The following is a 17,804-nucleotide window of genomic DNA, read 5'->3' as shown; positions in this document are numbered from 1 at the left end:
GAGGCCAGCTAAGGGACTAAGCCCATCTATCAGAATAAAAACCAATCTCTTCTAGTATAGAAATATCTGCTTTTTTAGCCCTCTTGGTAAACCTAAATCTCAACTCAGACTGAAAGCCACATGCTGGAATGTCCTTGGAATGAAGATAGCAGTTGCCACCTGTATGCTCTTGGGGGCTGGGATGCATGCCCGCTGCAGTCCGGCTGGAGGATGTTGATTGACCTGCTTGAAAATAACAAGATCTAGACAATGAGAAAAATAGCAATGCAAATCTTCTTTTGGGGAAGTCAAGGTACTTTATTCAGTTGCAAATTAGCAAGGCACAAGCTAGGACAGAGACTCTCTGGAAGTGGGGGATGTGCTCTGAATTAACTTTGCTAGGTAATTAAGACTATAGGAATCTCTAATATTGGACTAAATATTAGACCAGTCTAAGATTGAGTTAGAATGACTGGTCACACCGAAGAAAAGAGAACAATCATTATGACTCTATTAAATGACTATGCTCACTAAGTCAGAATATATAGTCTCTGATGTACTATTGCCATAAAGTTAGAAGGCTTGAAGCTAGTCTAAACTGGAAAAATGGCAAGCAAGGATGGATCTAAAACATGAATCTAATTTAGTTTCTTAGTCATTTTAATCAGGGCACTGAGTCAACTTACCTGCCAGCTCGTCACATGAATTAACCAATATGCTTTTGCAGCGTTCTGTGGAGAGAACCTGTTTTTCCTTTCCCTAATAATGTAGCTGTTTAGGATCAATCTATAAGCCAATAAGTAGATCCTTTTAAGATACTATAAAGCATTTATTAAATTCTTTGATATTTAAATTTCAAATTTTGAAAATAAAGGTATGATTTAAATAGTGTGCATGGGAATGCACTAAACAGTATGTACGGGGGATACAATTTTTCTCTTTTTTGTCTTTAAGAAGTTAAAGTTTTAAAGTTTCACAATATCTAATCTTTTGAATTAGTAACTTGTTGACAAAACATTTAAAATACTTGGCTGTAAAGGAGCAGTGACTAATTGCACTTTCAATCATTTCTCTTAAGGAGCGGTTGTAACTAGAAGGCTTGAAAAGTTATTAAGAGTCACGTGCATAATTTATTTATTTATTAACTAGAAATAAGAGCATTTATTTGTAGCAAATTATTAAGTAAAAGTTCTCAAGAATTAACACTATTATGTGGAAACAAGTAGTAATTGAGGACACTAAAAGGAAAAAAATTATACATGCACAATTTTTAAGAATACTAAAATATTATCTTAAACCATAACTGTTATGAATATATAAAGAATGAGGTTATATATCCAATCTATTTTATATGGACAGCCTATAGACTGTCTGAGATATAAATTTATCCTGGCATTGTTTTAAAAATGTCCAGGCAATTAGGACAATTTAATAAATGTCTAAAAACCGCCTTCTTGAAAGGACAGCATTTTTTCTATGAGTTGTATATGCATAAGCAATTGCAAATTTGAGAATTAATAACATCTAAGGGATGAACAATCTTAAGCAAGTGTGAGCTCTGAGATATAGCATTGACTATTAATATACAAATTAAGGTTTGATTGTTTAGTATTATAAAACACTATCTACAGCACACACTAGATTATTTGTGCTGAAACAGGGGGAAACTGTGACTCAAGGTTCCGCCCTGCAGCAGCCAGCAGCTAGTTGGGCCCACATAGGCCAACGATCAGCTGGGAGGAATGAGAAAAATGACTTTATAATGTTTTTTCTGGCCAAGGAATTGTCTTAGGCACAGCTAATATTTAATTATCAATGAATATAATTAATAACAATTATAAAAGCTTTCTTATTTTTTGTAAAACCTTTTGTAGTAAACTAAAACCCTAAGTAATAAAAAGATATTGTCTCTGAATCTTTTGGGTGAGAGCAAGGATTTAAGGTAAACTTCCCTTGAGAAGTATTAGTTAATAAAACATTTTTCACTTAGGAAAAAATACACATTGAAAGATTAAAACTCTTGGCTTCTTGTATAGAAGCAGAAATGATAAATTTTTTTAACATAATGTAGATCAATATTTAGCCATATTAGAGGCAAAATATTTTAGTTATTATAAACTCACTAGAAGCAAAACCTTTACAATCATTAAGATGCAAAGGAGAGAGAAAAAGAAACAAACTTTGGATCTAATATAACTATATAAAAGGTAGGCAAACCAGGTTGTAATGCCTTGATAAATTTTACAGTCTGATTGACTCTTTATAAACTATGAATTTGAACTTTATTTAGAACAACATCTGAATAGATCTGTAACATTGTTCATTAGCTAAAACAAAATTTCCCTGGAGGCAGAGAGAGGCAAGTTTCAAGAGCTTCCTTAGGCACCATTTGTAAGACAAAAGAAAGTCACACAAGCCCTGCCAAGGCTGCTCTGAGCTTTGTATGGCTGTATGGCCACAGAGAGCTGTATTAGTGCTCTCATAAGATGATTACTCTTGTAATAATCTTAATTAACAATATATGGGTGAGTAGAAAATCTTAAATTTGCGATCAAACTGCAAGCTGCAGTCAATGGAACACTGGCAGTTTTAACCATAATTTTCAAGTTTCTTTTGTAACGTTAGGATAATATCTACAACCTTGGGAAAGCAAAACCCAAGTTTAAAACAATTTATCATCTTTAAAATCAATATTAGAAGCATTACTATCATATTACGAAGTTTGGCTGCCAATTAATATCTATGAATACATGTAAGCTTTAATGCTTTAATAAAAAGGCATTGCTTTAAATCTTATCTTAAATTTTACTTTTTAGGATAGGAACCACACTAATTATTGTCTAAACTAGAAATATCTTTAGAGACCCAGCCTCTTGGCTTGCCTTATGCCACGTGTTGGGAAGACATTAAACTTGAGTTATCAATTTTAAGACTAACCATCTGTAGCAATGTAACAATTATTAGTCTTAACCAACAACTTATGAGCTGATTGTGAAAACACACAGAGCACATTACCAATAAAAAAAGAACCAAATGAAGCAGTTACATTTAGACCAATCAGAAAATATTAATTTTTCTAGCTACAATCATAGAATAAAAGGCACTTTATCATTTGCCAAACACATTAATCACGAACCATTTATCAGCTTTTATACCCTGAAACTAAGAGGTTGTAGACTCGCCCTTTTTTCCTAAAACGAACAGTTTTTCCAGCAGGGACCCTCCTGCCATGTGTCTGATTCTTGGTTGAAGCACGTGGCAGCTCTCGGCTTTGCAGATAAAGTTTTTATGTCATCTTTATTATCCAACATAAAACATAGAACATTCATTCATACAGACTGGACACGAACATACATGAATTGAACACGAGAACAGATTGGTGCACCAAACATTAGACAAGACACAAAAGGGTCAGAGTACTTCTGCTATAAGGCCCAGAGAGAACAAAGCATGGCACTCCTGAAATTTCTCTCTGCTCTTTGGGACATTTTCCTCCCGCATGATGCGGTTTCTTTAACTGCGGCCATCCGCCTGATTATTTGTATATAATTTCCCTTTAATAAACCCTTTCTTTTCTCATGCCTAAAAATGTAGCTTCTGAGAGCTATGGCTAACCGCCTGTTACAGTTCCTAGCTCCTGTTAAGCTTCACTGCTGAACCTAAGTGAATTAGCGCTCAGGTTAAACGCTGTTTCAACTTAGCCCATACCAACCTTCTCCGGTATGAATTTCCTTTAATTATTTTCTTCTTCTTTCATGGAGCTCCAAACCAGCAGTGCTTCTTCCAAATGTCCTCTGCCGTTTCTCAGTCCCGAGTTGGTTCGCCAAATGTTGTGTCTGGCCAGCTGACCACATGTTTGGGTTCTAGTCTGGAAAGGCATCTTAGAAACCTGGAAGAGAAGAAGGGCTAGGTGGCGTGAGATAAAAATGTAGCTAAGACAGTCATTCTGATCAAAGCTCAATTTTTTATTTCCAACACTCAGTTATGAAGGAGGGGGAGGGGCCCGATTCCCGCCAAATAATCTTGGAGTAAGGTTGCAGGTGAACACGTGATGGCTCCGGAACAGGAAGTGGGCTCCAGCAGTGGGCGTGGCAGAATGATTGAGCGGCAAACTCCACCCCTGAGCAAGCAGGTTTCAGGCTGGTGAGGGGAGGATACAAAATGCAATGGGTTTAATTGGTTCATGAGGTAGCAGGGGCCAGGTTGCACTATTGAATGGCCAGAGCCATGGTGATCATGTTTATTATAATAGGAAGTGTAGACAAAATATTGTTCATAATGACCTAACCCATAATGATGAGCAAAAGCAAGGTGAGTTTTTTTAGAGGACAAATGATATGATTTGTATAGACCTTTGGTACTGGCTAATCACTCATTGTGTTTCCAAACACAAAATAGATAAGAAGCCTACTATATTTCTGTTTGGTTTTTATAAGCAGAAAAATTCCCAAAACAAATGCAAGAAAGGTTACAATGGATCATGACAAGAGGAAATCTCAGCCAGTAAATCAATTTCCAGATTTGACCCAGTGTGCAGACCCAGAACCACATTTAATTAAGTGGTGGCCAGATTCTCTTTAGGCAGGATCACGAGAAGGTACCAATATTTTTTTTTTCTCTTAGCCTTTCTCCAGTACTTTCTCAGTGGGACTGACAGACTTTTACAAGGGTAACTGTACACTAGGAGAAAGAAAATAATCACACTTTCTGGGATCTAATGCATACTGGATCTAAATTGTTGACGATTCCAGCAGATCCCGAGAAACGCCGTGATCTGCCCATGTTCAGACTTCATATGTGTGTCAATAAAGATAGATATTATCATTCAGATTTCACAGAGAACAAGTGTGTCCAGAATACAGATAGGTGAAACAAAGTTAGTGCCTCTTTGACCAGCAGTCCTCTCATCTTTATTCCTGGATTATAAACTTGAAGGCCAGGACCATGGTAATGCCCTTGGCCGTCACAGTACAAAAAGTGACTGTGAACATAAAGACAAATGTTTGCTACAGGATATATATGGCTATGCTGGGATACCTGATGAAGAGCAAGAAGCAGAAGAAGCAGAATGTGAAAGAAATGAACTAGATGTATCTGAGAGTGAGGTTATTAACCTTGATAATGGCAGTGCCTTTGCACTTCCCAAAAGCTCTAGAAACAACATCTGTGAGGTCAGAGAGTGTAGGTACATGCAGTCAAGAGCCATCCCAAAAAGTTCTTTATAAATAAGAAAGGAGACATGTCTTCACAGGGAGTGTGCATGGTTTCTGTTGGTATACTTATCTGCACATATCTGTTGGAGAACATTAGCAACATACCATTCTAAATTTTCACCATTTTTATATGTATAATTATTTAGTGTTTGTCTTAATTAGAAGATACCACAATAAATAATTTGCCATTCAGCAAAAAGTTGTTTGTGCTGGGTAGAGCCCAGAGGACTGTCAAGGAGTTTTCCACACTGCCTTAATAGTAGTTAGTGCCCATTTCCATGGCTACTTCCCCCATTTTTAAAGAAGTCCGCACTCTTGGTGGCAGTCTGGCACCTCCTTATAATACCAGTGGGATGCCTGGTTTCTCTAGATATCATGTGTATTCCCCACTGTAGCAAAGGTTGCACAAATATGCATGCTGCTGCCCAGTACATCTGCAACACAATGCAAGTCTCCCATGTCTTTTTCCCAGATTTGTGACTCCACTTCCCCTCATAACCTCCTGGATCCCAGTTCCCACAAACAGTTATACCAGAGATCTCTGCACCACTCCATCCATGCTAATGGAGCATGCCTCCTTATAGTGGAGGGAGCAGAAAGGTTATTAATTTTTATTTACTATTATATTAATGACAGTTTTAAAATGTGAAAGAAAAATACTTCTTCTCAGAGTGTTATAAATGATGATTTAAAGTAGCTTAAATTAATTTATCCCACAGACTTGAACTTGCTACACACATTTCTGTAGACTATGTAGGTCTATATCATGTAGCTAGGTGATACTATGCATCACATTGTTAGTTTTTTCTTGGATTCTTCACATATGCACAATGATATACAATTCCTACTGGCAAATACTGTTTACATAACCTCTGAATAAGCTGCACTCACCAAGCTTGAGGGGAGAATGGGAGAAATGTTATATGTGTGGGTGACCTCCCTGGGGAGGCACTGAGGGGGATATAAAGTGAAAAAGAAAAAAATTCAATTCAATTTAGAAATTACTAATACAGGACTACTCATCCTTATCTGTTCTCTAGCTTCATAGGTCATTATAAATTTAAAGCAATAGTTTTTGTCCCAAGTTAGCAAGTTTTTTCGAGACAAGTCATCTGCTCCGTGACTTATTATTTTGAAATCTTGTATAGATAAATTAGTCATTCTTTTGTTTTATGTTCTTGCACCTTCACTAAATTGTCCTTTCCCAGTTTATATGACCTTTAGTTACCAAATAGTCACCTCATTCCTAACATAGGAGTGTTTTCCTTCATTGTAAATTTGTTCCAAGCCTGTTTTCTTTTCCTAGTGCAATTAACCCATGACACATGAAGGTTTACACAGCTCTATTTCCCACTTTCATTCTTCAGGCGCCTTGAAATTATTTGTATCAATTTAGGAGTTCTATGTTATCACTATCAGAAATTCAGAAGTCATCAATTTGTCTAAACAGCATTATAACATGAAAGTTCATCTTTATGATGATGGGCAGGAAATTTGTTGAGCTGATGACCAGGAACAACTAGGCTGTAATATTGAGAGAAATAGCATATCCACAATAAGAAGAAATCCTAGGTTGAAGTCTCTGGGGTCCTCACTTCTCTGAGTGCGTCCATTTCAGTCATGCAAAATGGTAAACCATCTACAGATAACTCACTTGCTTGCCATACTGTCCCTTCCTTCCTTCCTTCCTTCCTTCCTTCCTTCCTTCCTTCCTTCCTTCCTTCCTTCCTTCCTTCCTTCCTTCCTTTCTCTTTCTCTCTCTCTCTCCCTCTCTCTCTCTCTCTCTCTTTCTTTCTTTCTTTCTTCTTTCTCTCTCTCTCTCTTTCTTTCGAACATGATTTTAATATTTTCAACTGTTAATATTCAACAAACAATATTTATTTTAAGATATATTTCATAGTTATGTCTCCCTTTTCGTTTCTGATTTTATTAATTAGGATACTGTCTCTGTGCACTCTGGTTAGTCTGGCTAAGGGTTTATCTATCTTGTTGATTTTTCTCAAAGAACCAGCTTCTGGTTTTGCTGATTCTTTGTATAGTCCTTTTTGTTTTCAATTGGTTGATTTCAGCTCTGAGTTTGATTATTTCCTGATGTATACTCCTCTTGGGTGTATTTGCTTCTTTTTTTCCTAGAGCTTTGAGTTGTGCTGTCAAACTGCTAGTGTAAGCTCTCTCCAGTTTCTTTTTAGAGGCACTCAGAGCTATGAATTTTCCTCTTAGCACTGCTTTCTTTGTGTCCCATAACTTCTAGTATGATTTGTCTTCATTCCATTAAATTCTAAAAAAAAAAAAACCAAAGACATAATTTTTCTTTTTCTTCCTTGACCAAGTTATCATTGAGTAGAGTGTTACTCATCTTCCATGTGTATATGTGCTTTCTGTTGTTTTTGTTGGTATTTAGAACCAACTTTAGTCTGTGGTGATCTGATAGGGTGCATGAGATGATTTCAATCTTCTTGTATCTGTTGAGGCCTGTTTTGTGACCAATTATATGGTCAATTTTGGAGAAGGTGCCATGAGGTGCTGAGAAGCAGGTATATCCTTTTGTTTTAGGATAAAATATTCTGTAGATATCTGTTAAATCCATTTCTTTCATAACTTCTGTTAGTTTCACTGGGTTTCAGTTTAGTTTCTGTTTCCATGATCTGTCCATTGCTGAGAGTGAGGTGTTGAAGTCTCCCACTATTACTATGTGTGATGTAAAGTGTGCTTTGAGCTTTAGTAAAGTTTCCTATATGTATGCGGGTGCCCTTGCATTTGGAGCATAGATGTTCATTATTGAAAGGTCTTGGTAGATTTTTTTCCTTTGACCAGTATGAAGTGTCCTTCCTCATCCTTTTTGATAACTTTTGGTTGAAAGTTGATTTTATTTGATATTAGAATGGCTACTCCAGCTTATTTCCTGGGATCATTTGCTTGTAAAATTGTTTTCTAGCCCTGTATTCAGGTAGTTTCTGTCTTTGTCACTGACGTGCATTTCCTGAATGCAAAATGCTGTGTCCACTTTATTTATCCAGTCTGTTAGTCTATGTCATTGTGTGTTTGTGGGGGGGGGGGAGGAATTGAGCCCATTGATGTTAAGAGATATTAAGGAAAAGTGATTGTTACTTTATGTTATTTTTGTTGCTAGAGGTGGAATTATGTTTATGTGGCCATCTTCTTTTGGGTTTGTTGAAAGATTACTTTCTTGCTTTTTACTAGGCTATAGTTTGTCTCCTTGTATTGATGTATTCCATCTATTATCCTTTGTAGGGCTATATTTATGTATATATTGTGTAAATTTGGTTTTGACATGGAATACCTTGGTTTCTCCATCTATGGTAATTGAGAGTTTTGCTGGGTATAGTAGCCTGGGTTGGCATTTTTGTTCTCTTAGGGTCTGTATGACATCTGCCCAGGATTTTCTACCTTTCAGATTCTCTGGCGAAAAGTCTGGTTTAATTCTGATATGTCTGCCTTTTTATGTTACTTGACCTTTTTTCCCCTTACTGCTTTTAATATTCTTTCTTTTTTATGTGTGTGCATTTGGTGTTTTGACTATTATGTGACAGGAAGAATTTCTTTTCTGGTCCAGTCTATTTGGAGTTCTGTAGGCTTCTTGTATGTTTATGGGCATCTCTTTCTTTAGGTTAGGGAAGTTTTCTTCTATCATTTTGTGTGGGAAGCAGGTGCGGCCACAGGCCCCGTGAAACCCACTTATTTACTGCCTTGTCTGAGCATGTGCAGTGAGGCTGCATGCATGGGCTGCCTGCCAGGCTGGACAGTTCCTCGTGATCCAGACCTGTCAGCCTATCTGTGAATGACCTAAGCTCGTGCCTGGAGCGTGTGTGAATTCTGATTGGATGAGGTGGGGTGGAGCTAGAAGGGGAGGAGTCGAGAGTAGTGAGGAGAGTTGTTTTTTAGCGCTTGCCATAGGTAGAAGCCAGAAGTAGAGTAGTGAGGAGTTTTAGCCCATGCCGTGAGTAGAAGTAGAGTAAGAGAAGTAGAATAGGAGTAGTTTAGCCCTTGCCCTAAGAAGAAGCTGCTGGGGAAGGGAGCTGTAAAAGAAAAAGACCGAAGTAAAGTTGCTGCGTGAACCCAACTTGGTGCCTGTGTCATTCGTGTCGCCACCAGCTCAGAGGACCTGAGACAATTTTGTTGAAGATATTTACTGGCCCTTTAAGTTGGGAATCTTTACTCTCTTCTATACCTATTATCCTGAGGTTGGTCTTCTCATTGTGTCCTGGATTTCCTGGATGTTTTGGGCTAGGAGCTTTTTTGCATTTTGTGTTTTCTTTGACTGTTGTGTCAATGTTTTCTGTGGTATCTTCTGCACCGCAGTTATCTCTTCTATCTCTTGTATTCTGTTGGTGATGCTTGCATCTATGACTCCTGATCACTTTCCTAGGTTTTCTAATTCCAGAGTTGTCTCCCTTTGTGATTTCTTTATTGTTTTTATTTCCATTTTTAGATTCTGAATGGTTTTGTTCATTTCCTTTGCCTGTTTGGGTGTATTTTCCTATAATTCTTTAAAGGAGTTTTGTGTTTCCTCTCTAAGGGCGTCTAGCTGTTTACCTGTGATCTCCTGTATTTCATTAAGGGAGCTATTTATGTCCTTCTTAAAGACCTCCATCATCATCTTGAGAAGTGACTTTAGATACATATCTTGCTTTTCCGGTGTAATGGTGTATCCAGGTCTTGCTATGGTGGGAGAATTGGGTTCTGATGATGCCAAGTAACCTTGGTTTCTGTTGCTTATGCTCTTATGCTTGCCTCCCACCATCTGATTATCTCAAGTGTTTCCTGCCATGGCTATATCTAATTGGAGCCTGTCCTTCCTGTAACCCCAGTTGAGTCAGAACTCCTCAGAGTCCAGCTTTCACTGTGATCCTGTGATTCCTGGATCCTGTGATCCTGAGATTCTGGGTGTGGCAGAGTTCCTGGCAGTCAAGTTTCCTTCTGTGACCCTGAGATCCTGGTGTGACCAAGCTCCTTGGATCCTAAGATCCTAAGGTCCTGAGCATGTTAGAGCATCTGGAAGTGGTACCTCCTTTGGGGGTCATGAGGCTGTCTGCTGAGTTTGAAACCAATGTAGATGAGTGCCGACTGGAAGGAACCTGAGCCACTGGTCGGGTGGGATTTCTGTGGCCCTGCTCCTACTGGACCCAGGCACTCCCATTGGTGTTGGACAGATGTTGTGTCCTACTAACCAGTGATTCTAAGATTCTGGGAATGCTAGGGCACTCTGGGGATTATGGGACTGTCTGCCAAGTTTGTGCCCAAGGTGGCGTAAGGAATTTTTTAGATTTAACATTTTCGTTGAGTGGTGATTCAATTTACTTTACTGTAAATTCTACACCAGAGACTCTCTTTTCTTCCTCCTATATTCTGTGGTGATGCTTGCCTCTGATATTCCTGTTCTCTCCCCTAGGTTTTTTGTTTCCAAGCATCTCTCAGTTTGTATGTTCTTTTCTTTCTTTTTTTTATCATTTATTAATTTTATTTTTTGAGAATTTCATATATGTGGATGGTATTTTCACAGTTTTCCCTTTCCTTTTTTTCTTCAATTCCTTCAATGACCTTATTCCTTTCTTTTTTTGTTTTATTGAATATTTATGCATTTACATTTCAAATGTTATCCCCTTCCTGGTTTCACCTCTGAAAACCTTCTCTACCATCCAGTGCCCTCTCCCCTGCCTCTCCTCCCTTTGGCCCCGGGGCCCAGTGTCACCCTGGGGCCCCATTCTGTTGTCATCTCTTCCTTGGTATCCAGTGTGGGATGCCAGAGGCTGAGAACCTGGTGCCTAGGATTGCCCCTTGTCCACCACCAGCCGAGTGGGGTCAGTGGCTTCACACAGCCAGACATCCACCTGGGACTATGTGAAAAGTGTGTAGCAGTCCTCCCACGTCTGCCCACCCAAAGCACAGGAACTCTGGCAGAATGCAGGTTCTCTCCCACTTCCTCTTTCCCCCACACCCACGGCCCCACAGGTATTCAGCCAAGGGTCTCACCTATATTCTTAGTTATGAAAAACCGTCTGTTAAGTAGGCTGTTATGGGTGGGAGGTATACCCTGCTTACACCAGTTCAGACTCTATAGGTTCTTAAGGTGTAAAATTTATATAGAATATTGAGATTCTTTTTTTTTTTTTTGTATTCCATATTAGTATGGTTCAGTATACAGGACAATGAAGCTTGGAAGGGAATATACGTCTTTTTATTGTAGGACTGTGAAAGACAGCCTGTTTTCTGGTTGAGCTAGAACCAGAGACCCAGCAGATTAACTCTGCAAGGAATGGACTGCATTTGCCACTCTCCTAGACACCAGGCTCCTGACAACAGGCCTCAACTCTCCATAATTCTGTGGCCATCAATCATGTAGGGCAACACCCCAAGCCCCTCCACAAGTAGAATACTTGACCACAATCACCATAGCCTCAAGACACATCTCCATTTTAATGAGGCACTTAAAGAAGTAGGGTCTTGTGGCTTCTCACAGCCCGACACTCACCCAGTAATAGCATGGGGAATGAGCAGTCAAAACTTCCCATGACCTGCCTCACCCAATGGCCCAAAGTCTAGGCCTAATGTGGGCCACCATTCTAACCCTCACTTTATTGTAAGCTGAGTTTTATGGTTTAAAGGTTTTAAGGGGACAACTTGGAAGAATTATCATCAGCAAACCTACATGGCTATGTTCCTGAGAGTTTGGGGAAAACCTTATTTGCATGTGGGAAGGCTTGGTGCTGTTCCTACTTGACTGATAGCCATGTGCCTCTCCTGTGGGCGGTAACTTCGACAGGAACCAGCGGTCTAGGAGTCATGATCAAATGCCTTCCATCTTGTGTAGGTGGAAATTATCACCCACCAGGTCCCACCAGTGTTCAAGACCTAAGCTCGACTGGAGACCAGGCTTTCTGTGTGTTGCCCCACAATCAAACACAAGCCCACTAGATGGCAAGTGACAGCACTCACAGCTGAAATATAAAACACACACACACACACACACACATACACACAAACTCTGTCATAAAATCCAATGTGCCTTCATGATCAAAGTTCAATAGTCAATAGTACTAGAGGGAGCATATGTCTATAAAATAAAAGCCAGAACCTTTTCTACTTTTTTATTTTGCTTCAAGATAGAGCTTCTCATGATGTAGCCCCTGCAGCCCTGGAACTTTCTCTGTAGGCTTGGGTAGCATCAAACTCACCAAACTCTGTCACCCACACAGTCAGACAAAAGCTAGCATTTTTTTTTCTTATTTATTTCTTACTTTTTTTCAATGTATATTTGTGCTGTATCTGCTGCCTATACGCCTGCATGCCAGAAGAGGGCACCAGAACCAAGGAGGACCCACCATGCAGCTCCTGAGACTTGAGGTTTCTGATTCAATCAATCAATCAATCAATCAATCAATCAATCAATGGAAATTCTAATAGCATAGAGGGTAGATATCTGCCTGTTTCTTCTAGTGCTGTTTAAGGCTTATTATAACTAATAAAAATTGTGTGTGTGTGTTTTTTTATCCAAAAACAGAATGATCAAGGTTGGGTAAAAGCCCAGTTTGAGATTAAACATTTGTACAACATAACCTTGTGTTGTTTTTCCTTCACGTAATCAGAGGCAGGGGCTTCTCAGACATAAATCTGAAAGAATACAATAGATCATTTGAGGGGGTGGATGTGGTGGGGTGGGGTGCGGCAGACTCAAGACAGTTTTTCTTTGCATGTAGAACTCACTGTCCTGGAGCATGGCTTGTCTGTCTGTCTGTCTCTCTCTCTCTGCCTCCTAGGGACTGTTAGATAAAAGGCATGCAGTTTCATGCCTAACTTCCTTTTTTCTCTTGAACCCCTGGAAGGTTTTTGCACCACCATGTCTGTGTGTTTCTACTTCCTTGTTTTGTCACTCAGTTGCGCTTTAGCCTCACCAAGATCAAAGGTGACATGTGGGTGGCAGCCATCTTGGCTTCTAACTGACCTCACGAAGACAGAGGTGGCTGGCTGTCATGTGACCTACCGTTGCAGGTTACTTTTGTTTCTCAGCTTACTAGACTCTAGGGGACCAGAACTTGATTAGACCCAGTTTGCATGTGCAGAATAGTGAGGAGGCACCCCAAGGCAGCCAGAAGCCTTGCACCTTCTTCTCTTCTGCTTCTGTCTATTTAAGTGCCAGATGAATCTAACATTTTTAAAGTTATTTTTTAATTAAATCACATAATAAAAGATAAATATGATCAGTCATCCTGGAACTCCTTCTGTATACCAGGCAGAGTTAGTAACTTAGTTAGATAGTTAGTTGGTTAATCCGTTAAAATAGGTAAAAAATTATGTCAACACTAAGAAACCCTGTCTGAAGAAAGAGAGAGACAGAGAGAGAGAGAGAGAGAGAGAGAGAGAGAGAGAGAGAGAAACAGGCAGACTTGGGTAGCTTTTGTTTATTCCAGATGTCATATTTCTCTGAATAGCCTGAAAGACAAACTTGTTTGTTTAGTCCATCTGTTGGTTGATTTTGTTTTGTTTTGTTTTTTCAGGAACTGAGGTGGCCTAGTGCCTACTCAAGAATAGGAACAAGAAAAAAAAAAAAAGATCTCTGAAACAGCCAGGCGGTGGTGGCACATGCCTTTAATCCCAGCACTTGGGAGACAGAGGCAAGCAGATTTCTGAGTTCGAGGCCAGTGTGGTCTACAGAGTACGTTACAGGACAGCCAGGGCTACATAGAGAAACCCTGTCTCAAAAAAACAAACAAACAAAAAAAAAGGAAGGAAGGAAGGAAGGAAGGAAGGAAGGAAGGAAGGAAGGAAGGAAGAAAGAAAGAAAGAAAGAAAGAAAGAAAGAAAGAAAGAAAGAAAGGGTCACAACTTACTGAGGTGCTTGTAGAGGTGGGTGGAGAAAATATAAAACAGATTGAAGAGGAAGTAGCTATAAATGTCAGCTAAGGCCATATGACCAATTGTGGAAAAGAAAATTCACTCATGTATGAATTTGTTTTATTTTATATAAACTGCATTATGTAGATACTTGTGTTTTCTTCAATTTCATTATCAACGATAGAACATCAATATAGAATACATCAGTGGTAATCATATTTAAGTTCAAGATAACAAAAAATTATTTCTTGACAGACATTGCCATGCATTCTAAATTTATAATGTGTTTGCAGCTGTCCATGTCTCCTTTTTAATACAGGGCTACTGTATGACTTGATCCTGTGCAGGTCTTATGAATGCTGAGAAATCTCTGTGAGTTCATATGATTATCAGTCCTTTTTTCTTAATGATACTGTTTCATTGAAGTCACCTAATACATCTGTCCCTTATACTAATTGTCCTTGATTTTCCTCTTAGATCCCTGAGCCCTGAGTGTTGGTGTTGTTCTATATAAACTGGTGGCAAGGAGATAGTCCTGAAGACAAACCTTACTTATGTCATCAAATATGAAAAAGTTCATCTGGTCCTCAACTACAAGCTTTACCTCTAATGACTAGAATTCAAGTTGCTAGAAAGTATGCTACAAGCTGCCAGAGAAAAAGGTAAAGGAAATAAAGACCAAGTGAATCCCACTCCACAAATATTCTTTATCTTCAAAATGTACAGGTACATTCCTTTAATCCCAGTACTTGGGAGGCAGAGGCAGGCAAATTTCTGAGTTCAAGGCCAGCCTGGTCTACAGAGTGAGTTGCAGGACAGCCAGGGCTATACAGAGAAACCCTATCTCAAAAAAAAGTACATTTAAATGTTGGGACCTATAGGGGGGTATAGGGGAAGGAGGGGGAGGGAAAGAGCCCACGTCTAGCCAGAGTTCCTCCTATGCTCTGGGCAGGCAGACATGGGAGGGCTGCCAGACACTTTCCACTTGGCCCCAGGTGGGCATCTAAGCCACTGACCCCACTCGATGGGGAAGGGGGGTGAGGACAAGGGGAAGTCCCTGATGCCAGGGGCCCTGCAGTGACACCTTCAGCCCGGGATACAGGAGAGAGTGCAGAGGAAGAGAGGTCCCCATACAGGTGAGAGTCCTTAGTCTGGGCCTTGACTGGAACACAGGAAGACTTTCCATCGGGAGATTAGAAACAGCTCATTAGAAGAAAGTCTATCAAATGGATGTATCTGGAGGACATTATCCCAAGTGAGGTAACCCAATCACAAAGAAGTCACTTGATATGCACTCACTGATAAGTGGATATTAGCCCAGAAACCTAGAATACCCAAGATACAACTTCCAAAACACAAGAAAATCAAGAAGGAAGACCAACTCATGGATACTTCATTCCTCCCTAGAATAGGGAATAAAATATCCATGAAAGGAGTTGCAGAGACAAAGTTTATAGCTAAGATAAAAGATGGACCATCCAGAGACTGCCCCACCTGGGGGTCCATCCCATAATCAGCCACCAAACACAGATACTATTGCATATGACAGCAAGATTTTGCTGAAAGGACCCTTATATAGCTGTCTCCTGTGAGGCTTTGCCAGTACCTGGCAAATACAGAAGTGGATGCTCACAGTCATCTACAGGAGGGAACACAGGGCCCCCAATGTAGGAGCTAGAGAAAGTACCCAAGGGCTGAAGGGGTCTGCAATCCTATAGGTGGAACAACAATATGAACTAATCAGTACCCCCAGAACTCATGTCTCTAGCTGCATATGTAGCAGAAGATGGCCTAGTTGGCCATCATTGGTAAGAGAGGACCTTTGGTGTAGCAAACTTTATATGCCCCAGTACAGAGGAAAGCCAGGGCCAAGAAGTGGGAGTGAGTGGGTAGGGAAGCAGGGCGGGGGGAGGTACAGGCGACTTTTGGGATAGCATTTGAAATGTAAATGAAGAAAATATCCAATAAAAAGTTATGTTAAAAAGAAAAAGAAAGCCTATCCCCCTATCCCATCGTCCAAGCGCAGCAGGCCTTGATGAACAGAGACAGTCTATGGTTTTAGAGCCTTATTGTAGAAAGACAGGGGGAAAGAGAGAAGGTGGAGAGAGAGAGAGAGAGAGAGAGAGAGAGAGAGAGAGAGAGAGAGACGGAGACAGAGAGAGAAAGAGAAAGAGAAAGAGAAAGAGAAAGAGAGAGAGAGAACAGCCATGGCCAAGAGGAGAGAAGGGGGAAAGGAGAGAAGAAAGGCTAGAGTAAGAGGTTAGAGAGAGAGCGAGGAGAGAGTAAGAGAGTGAGAGGAGAGGAGGAGAGAATGAGGAGAGAGCGAGGTGGGGCCAAGCAGCCCCTCTTATGGTGGACTGTTATCTTACTGTTGCAAGGTAACTGGGAGGAGTCTAGCCTGAAGGTCAGAAGCTTGGGACATTGTCTATGTGACTACTAGCCACATGCTTCTCCTGTGGGGGCTGTGGGAGCGGCAACTTCGACAGGAGCCTTGAGTTCAGGAGACATGAGTGAATGCCTACCGTGCCATGTACTATGAATGTGTGCATCTGAAAGTTGTTCTCTTAATTTGCTGATACAAAATTAATTGGTGAGCACACTTTTTTCTTTTCCCGAGACAGGGTTTATCTGTATAGTTCTGGCTGTCCTGGAACTCATTCTGTAGACCAGGCTGGCCTTGAACTCAGAAATCCACCTGTCTCTGCCTCCCAAGTGCGGGGATTAAAGGTGTGCACCAAAATTGCCCACCGAAATAACAGATTTTGATTTAATGTTTGCTTGTGCAAATTTCAGGAAATAACACATTGAATGGAGAGTCTCACTGTATAATGTGCTTCCTGGGAGATAAATGGTCAATAAGTAATAGTGAGCAGCCACAACAATGAAGTGGAGTTAAACTATACTCAATGCATGTAAAACTGCATACTACCAGCACAGAACACAGACAAATTCCTCCTTACACTGTAAATCAGTTTAGGTGTTTTACATATTCAATACAATGTTGATTCTAAGAAAACACATTTGAATTATTAGGAAATCATGATCTCTGCATGCACAGTAAAGACCAGAATTCATTACCTGCTCATCAGGCAACATTACCAAGGAGAAACAGTAAGAGACTTCAGAGACCAATCATAGTTCAGACTTTGAATGATGTAGAAGAACACACACACACACACACACACACACACACACACACAAAACCCACAAGGAAAATCCACAAGACTTTTCTTTCCCTACCTGTCACTAACATAGCCAAAGGGACTCTGTTCATTATGTGTTCTTACTATGAACCTTTCAAATTCTGGAGAAGCTTGGAATTAAACATTCTAAAAACTAATAATCACATAACAGTGATTTTTCTGGAATTGCTTCAGTGCATCAAGAGCAGATACCATGTTCTGATGCTCTTTAGACATGGATGATGGCCTTGAAAGCCTGCCATGTGAATTTGTTTTTAGTCATTTTTTATTAGATATTTACTTTATTACATTTCAAATTTTATCCCCTTTCCCCTCTGAAAATCCCACTATTCGGTCCCCCAATTCCCCTGCTCACTAGCCACCCATTCTTGCTCCCCTATTCTGGGATTCCCCTACACTGGGGCATCAAGCCTTCACAAGACCAATGGCATCTCCTCCAATTGATGTCCCAAAAGGCCATTGTCTGCTACATATGTGGCTGTAGCCATGAGTCCCTCCTTGTGTAATGTTTGGTTGGACCATGTGAATCCATAAATATACTTATCTCTACTCTATCCAA

The 17,804-nt window shown here is 40.0% G+C and overlaps 1 pseudogene; it reads right to left on the bottom strand.

Annotated features, from left to right (window-relative positions):
• Positions 1 to 4,901: 4,901 nt before the first annotated feature.
• Positions 4,902 to 5,222, bottom strand: Vmn2r-ps112 (vomeronasal 2, receptor, pseudogene 112; annotated as a pseudogene).
• Between the last annotated feature and the right edge of the window lie 12,582 nt (positions 5,223 to 17,804).

Source organism: Mus musculus, chromosome 16, assembly GCF_000001635.26.
Source record: "Mus musculus strain C57BL/6J chromosome 16, GRCm38.p6 C57BL/6J".
In the NCBI taxonomy this organism is placed as follows: Eukaryota; Metazoa; Chordata; class Mammalia; order Rodentia; family Muridae; genus Mus; species Mus musculus.
This window is presented reverse-complemented; position numbering and strand designations above follow the sequence as displayed.